General features: G+C 38.7%; 1 pseudogene; it reads right to left on the bottom strand.

Annotated features, from left to right (window-relative positions):
* Nucleotides 1–129: 129 nt before the first annotated feature.
* On the bottom strand, nt 130–6365 carry LOC130911623 (pleiotrophin-like; annotated as a pseudogene).
* Nucleotides 6366–7052: the final 687 nt, after the last annotated feature.

Genomic DNA, 7052 nt, shown 5'->3' with positions numbered 1-7052 from the left:
TTTTTCTGCCAGAGACAGACATTTGTTCCACATGATTTCTGAGAATCATTATAGCTTCTGACAGGCTCATCGTGTCCAGCGAGGGCTCCCATTTTATCCAGCAATCATTTCTTCGCTTCCCCAGCTTACCTTGCAGTTGGGCTTGGAAATTTTTCCGCATGGCTTGGTCGCCGTGACGGTGGCAGTGCAGGTCGCATCATGAGCGCTCGCTTCAGTACCCCGGTCCTGTTCTTCTTCCCCGACGCCAGGTCACACTCCCCCCAGTCCCTGGAACTCGTACTTGCATTCCCCTGAAGCAAAACGCAGGAATCGGATCTCAACATTTCAAAGAGCAAGTAAGGGAGAAAATCTGGTAAAATAAAATGAATTTGATTGAAAGAACCTCTCAGAGCTCATGGATTTGTGTTTAATGGCTGCTTAATGAGTAACTGGTCCAGAGTGACCTCGTGAGCTCTTCTCGACAACAAAAGATGATTCCCAGTGCAGAAGCAGACGGGACCTCTGTGTTTTGATCTTACATTTGCTATATGATGAAACCTAACAACAGATGGATGTAATCAAAAGCAACCTGGCTCCACCTGGAGAAATAACACAGATGAAATCTATAGCTACAGCCCTGTGAAGCCTCTTTCTATGAAAGCAAATATTGAGGGACCATTTAAAGATGCAAGATTGCTTCTGAAAATGCCATTAGCTGCTGTGTGTTGTAAAAGTGGGCTTACAGAGGAGTGTGTGTGCGCAGTGTGCACATAAGTGGTTTGTGTTCTATAAGGCCAAGCTTCTCATCTCTCCTCTTGCATTATTTTGCTGCCAGTCAGCCAGGCTCCCTTGAGGCTGTGACACTCATTCGTCAGCTTCCTCTCACATGAAAGGCCGTGTCACCGCAGCCGAAATCCCAGAGTGCTCATCAGAGCGGGGGGCAGGGCGGAGGAGAGGAGAGGCGAGGCAGCGCAGGGCAGGAGAGCAGAGAGAGGGAGTGACAGGGCCTTTGTTGCAGGAATCCAACAGGGACTTCCTGAGCAACCAACTTTGAAAGCCGTGTTCCCCTCACAACCATAATTTATGTCAGAGACAGACAGAGATATCCCACCTTGTACGAATTTATCAGGAAGCTGTGCGACATTCTGAAGTGCCACGTGCAAAATGCTGGGTTGTAAAGGTATTCACACCTCTAGAACTTTTGACTTTTTTTTTAAATAGTGCAAAAATGTACACTGAGAGGAAATCTGTAAATCGTTTAATTTTCGTTTAGATGCCCCTGCCGTTCTTCTGGGTTTGTCTCTATAAGCTTTGCACATTTTGACACAGAGGTTTTTCTTCCTATTTTATTTATGTATTATTATTTTTTTTTGCATAATAGCTCAGAAGACTATCTCAGGAGAAATCAGTTTTCAAGTCCTAGTCTCTAGATTCTCAAATTCATTTAGCTCTGAACTTTCACAGAGCCAAAATAAGACATGAATTGAAAAGAGAGTAATTTATTTACAGTCATTTTACGACTGAAAGATGGCGTCCTTCCGAAGCTCAAGTCTTTTAGATCTTGTAAAAGCTTTCACTTGAACTCTGAACAGCTTCCCTGTCTCTGCGATGAAAATCCTCCCCACAGCATGACGCTGCCACCACCAGTGTCACCATAGAGATAGGTGGAGGCAGCATCATAATTATGGTCTCTACTAAGCGAGGGCATCTTCTGTCATACATTTGCTTTGTCATATTACCATTTATAAAAACTTTGTGGTGGCAGGATCATGCTCAGTTTCTAAGAAAAGAAATCAGAAATACTTTACACCCTTTTTGTATCTTATACCCATCATTTAAATCAAAGATATTGCCAAAGATACACTACTATTTCTGAATATATGCTTCATAACGCTGCCTGTTTTTTCAATGAAGAAATGAATTAAAGGTTTGAAAATATTAAATATGATTTGTTGAGTACTTTTGTTGTACTTTACATGCCCGTATAGTTCTTTATTTTACCTTCATGAATGTGAAATATGAATGCAAATGTTTTTTCTACAGTTTTCTGACAAGTACTTTAATATTTCTGTTGTGCCAAAGAGTTTCTATACCTCTGCCTCTAAATCAGTGAGTAATAAACCTTTTCTCTGCATGTAATTATTTAGCTTTGCTGATCTAATCTCAAATTAAAAAGAATTCCATTATCTTCTTTTAACTATTATATATCATAAAAAGTGAAATTGAAGTCTATGAATGAATGTTTGTTATATGTATATAATTAAATGTTGGGGTTAGGAAGTTTGTGTTCACTTTATATTCATAGATATCTAACAAAAAAATACAAACCAGGAATACATAAATATCATTAAGTTTAAACTTTGTTCTTAAAATTCATAGAGTGGCTGCGGTGCATTGTGTGAGCGGTTTCTCTCTGTACGATGCAATGAGAGTGTTTGTAACCTCTGTCAGTAGTCCCAAAGGTGACTCCTTACTTTGGGTTCACTTAGTGAAAAACAATGACTCTGCAGAATTATTAACAGCTACCTCTTTTGACTTTATGTCGTGTTGTACTTTTAAAAAACTTTAAATGTCAATTGTAGCTTAAAAATAAAAAACAGCAGCCATACAGCAGGCAATAAAAAAGGCAATAAAATATCTAATAAAAGAAAAGCAAAAACATAAAGTGGATATTTATAACAAATAGGCCAACAGGGGTAAGATGAGATGTTCTGCTTGTTTTAAATGGTAAATATGTTGATTAAAACGGACAGAAAGTCAATAAAACTGATTATATTTTTGCCGCTGCTCCTTTGTAAACGACTTTTCCTCAAGCTGATATGTTAAAATAAAAAAATTAACCAGCCTTTGCATTGGAGTGATTTTGACAAAAGGTAAAATGTCAATGGCCTGACAGCTGGTCAGTATCTCGGAAAATGCAGGTTTAAACTGCAGTTTTGGAGATCCTGTTTAATAAATTAAGTTCAGATTTTCATTGTCAGACAGGTTAAAGACAAGTTTTTTTTTGCTTTTCATTCTGTCGTATCTGATTATGCATGCAGAAGAACTTAAAGTGACTAGCGTTAGCCTTAAAAGGCCGAAGCCCATCTGAAATAAGACTTTCCTAGGGGTTCATTCATCTAGGAAACCACCACCCCTTGAAGGCACAATGAAAAGAAATTATGATGGTTTAAAACTTTTGCACATATTACACTCTGACGAGAATAATTTGCTTAGCCAGCACAGAATCTAAATGCTGCTCCAGGCTCCACGGTGGAATTGCTGACACCAAATGTATTTTTTTTGTGCAAGCAGGACTGGAATGTTGTAGTATATCAGAGTAAGTGGTGATAGTTTCACCTTCTGTATGTGTGTGGCCGTTAACATAATGGTAAATCCTGACCCTGCAGGCACTTCCAGTTCAGGCCAAGTTGTTTTAAAAAACCTTTAAAATCCAAATGTGTCTGTGGACAAAACTTTGTCAAAGTGACAGCATCAGAGCTGTGTTGAACAGAGCTGCAAACGTTCCAGGTCAGGATGCTGCCATGTTGACAGGCCTTCCAGCTGGGGTGACCCCAGTGCCACACACTGGTTTTTATCATAGATCCAGTAACTGCAGCGACTTTACCACAAACATGGGAATGTTGATCTACATCCACTTCATTTTCTCAAGCAACCTTCCTCTGAAGTCTGGATCTATGTAACTTCGTGCTATCCTTTCAAAACATTTGCTACTCTGTTCATTTCTGATGGTTTGCTTGCAAAGCCTTACAGGTTTTACTTTGGAACAAAAGTCACCCCAAGGTTGTCACTGTTAAGAGATTTCAGCTTCAGAAATCTCACACCGAGATCTCCCTTGGTGTAAAAACGATGTGTTGGACAAATTCCGCTTTAGAAACTGCTGTTTAGATGAGCTAGAACTATGAAAAGGTGAATGAATGTGCCTTCCACAGCGGCGACACTGTGGATTGACAAAATTTGTCCAGAGATTTATGAACCTGCAAACCCTATTCATGGTGGTTCCATTTACACGCCCCCACAAACAAGGTAAAAACAATGCCTGCTACTCTGTTGTGCTGGCAATGACGATGTTGGATGGTTATTTCCATGACAATGTATCATATTCTCAGCAGACATTTCTGTTCTACCTCTAATTAGCTAGCTTATGCATTCCTGTTCTGAAAATGAGGCCATTGTTTGTCTGAATGACACGCAACAATGGATTATGAGGAGGAGTGGAGCAACAAATGGAAATCATGTACTTGTACAAGGGTGGAATTCTCTGGGTACGGTAGTCAATAACTAAAATACTATGAATATTAAGCTGGTTTTTTCTCCACAATTTTTAGATTTGATGCCAACACAAGTAAAAGGTTGTGGAAAAAGCCTTTAAAAGAAAAAATCTTATATTTTGCTTGTATTTTCTCTAAATAAAAATCAACAGAAAATTAATTCAGCAGAAAATACAAACAAAAATCCCTTGTGGCCAATGTGTTAGTATTCTTAATAATGTCATAGTAGGTTCTGAATGATGAACAATAAGTCAAGATAACAGCAGATTATTATGATGATTATTATTACTATTTACAGACATAAACATGAAAGGACCCAGCGATTAGGCGCATATAGGACAACACGTGCAATAGCAAACAGCAGGAACTGAGGAAGAGGAAGTTCATAAAAGCTGTGGAGGTAATTAGAAAAACTAGAACCAGTTGAGTTTATTCACCAGGACGGCTGCAGCTGAGTGAGAGGTAAAAAACCAACAAGCAACAAAACAAATGGATGACAAGAATGAACAAAAAGGGAATCTAAGGAATATACAAAAAAGGAGTAAAGAAAAAACAGACACAATAAAATACAAAAACCAAAATACTTGAAATAAATAGCTGAATATCAAAAGTTAATTTAAAGTATAATTCTTACTGAGGCATTTTTAAATTTATATTTTACTTTAACTAAGTTGATCCAAATTTCCCAAGGTAGCCTATGACTTTTACAATTTCCCCAGCCTGTCAGAACATATTCTGATTTATAACTGTAAATATTATAAGGTCTAAAAAAAAACTCTGCTGGGACTGCAAATTGATTTCTTTGCTCAGGTAAAACGAATAATTTTGTGGGAAAGCACTTCAGGGCCCTCTTTTAAGGGCCTTTTTTCATAATCTTATTAGATTTGGATCCACTATTCCTGTCCTTGTAGTAACAGCAGAATTGTAAGCAATTATTTTTTTAAAAGCAATTATTTCTCAGCAAGAACTGAATAAATGTGCGCAAAGTAATAATTGCATTTTTCTAAATGTATTGGCGTGAGATAACATTTCTGCAATTAAAGATTAATCCATTGTAGGCTTTACATGTCTTTTCCACTGATGCTAACAAAACTGTCCACATTTCTAGGACTCTGAAGAAGAAATATTTCACCTCCAAACTTCTTCTTCCCAGTTGCAGGGGATCTTGCAGCGTTGGGTCTTGATGGTCTGCTTGCAGTCGGTTTCCTGTGCGCGTCTCTTCCCTGGTGCCCAAGCCGCAGTCGCCCTCGTTGGCGACGCACACGCTCCACTGCCAATCCCCACAGTCAGATTTGCGTTCCTTCTTTCCTGTACGAATAAACAGATTTTGGAGACGCAGATATTCTAAACTCTGAGTGGCTTCTCGTCTGAATTATTTTGTGGCACAGTGCAACAAAGCAGGAGAAATCAGATTCAAGTCTCATTTATAGTTTTGAAGTAAGTAGTTTTTAAATTGTATATTTTTATATTTTTGTCCATATCCCTTCCAAATAAATGCACTTATTTCAGCTTTTAATTTGTTTTATTTTTAGCAAAAAAAAGATGTTCTTTGACTTTTTTTTTTTTACAAAAAGTTATCCAAGATTGAAGTTCTCCTTGTTCATCTCTAACTTTCTTCTTAAGACAATGTTTTTAATGCTCATGTTTTAAAATGAAAATAAAAACAACATTAATTTCCTCTGTTGTATTTTTGTAATTGCTTCAGGTTTTTGCACTAATTTCCAATGCAAATAAACTTTTTCCCTCTAATTTTAAACCAGCTTAAATTTATTTCCTTTCCCAGGAGGAACGTTTCAGACTTATTTCCGCTTTGTTGCAAATTACGATTTATTGTAAACTTTCACAAGAGACCAATTACTTCAACCTAAAACTTTTTGGGGATTTTTTTTTTTTTAAGTTGTGCCCTGGTAAATTAATCACCAGGAAGTGGAAGCCCTGCATGTGTATTTCTTAATTTGAAGTTGCTCGGTCCAAATTGCTTCGTTATAACACAAGTGTGCTGACAGGTTGCAGTAATCACCTTGTTTTTCTGCTTTCCCTCCTACGGCTGCCATCACCGTTAGCACCAGGAGGGGCCAGTACAGCCACCCGTGTCCACAGCTTCTGTCCAGGCATTCTTGAAAACAGATACATAAAAAGTATTTTAACAGCCTCCCCAAGACAAACATGGACTTTAGAGGGTCGATGTTTTGGAGAGAACATGGAGGTGAGCAGAGAAGCGATGGTTGTCCAAAGTCTTTAGAGATCAGAGGAAAGCCTGGAGCGTTTCCAGCTCTCCATCTTATCTGGAGCCACCGTCACTGTGCCAGCCTCTAACATCAACATTTTGATTGTCTGCACAGCAGTCGCAATGACAGTCACATGTGCGTGTTTGTGTGTGTGTGCTGTCGATCCGAGCTTGTCGCTGTCAAATAAAGCCATCACACCAGTCCCATTACAAACCTTCGCCTGCCCTCAGGCTAAATGGAATGTAAGAGTTTAAAAACTGCATGAAGCTTTGGATTGTATCGGTTTTAATCCGGTGATGTTGGAGGCGGCTGGGTGGAGGCTCGGTGGTTAGCACTACTGCCTTACAGCAGGACTGATTCTGCAGGGACTAACATGCTCTCTCCATGTACCTGAGCTCCTCGCACAGCCCGGACAACACAACGGCTAAGCTAACCAGTTAGCGTAGTGGAACATTTTACACAGACATGAACCATTTAACCATTTTACAAAGACAAGAATATTAATAGTGTTTTACTTTTTGTTTTTCATCCTATAGAGCAATTGAAGAGTTTAAAAATGCATTTCAACTAAGTT

Source organism: Corythoichthys intestinalis, unplaced genomic scaffold (genome assembly GCF_030265065.1).
Source record: "Corythoichthys intestinalis isolate RoL2023-P3 unplaced genomic scaffold, ASM3026506v1 HiC_scaffold_71, whole genome shotgun sequence".
NCBI classification, from domain to species: Eukaryota; Metazoa; Chordata; class Actinopteri; order Syngnathiformes; family Syngnathidae; genus Corythoichthys; species Corythoichthys intestinalis.
Note: the sequence above shows the minus strand (reverse complement) of the source record. Positions and strands in the feature narration are given on the sequence as shown.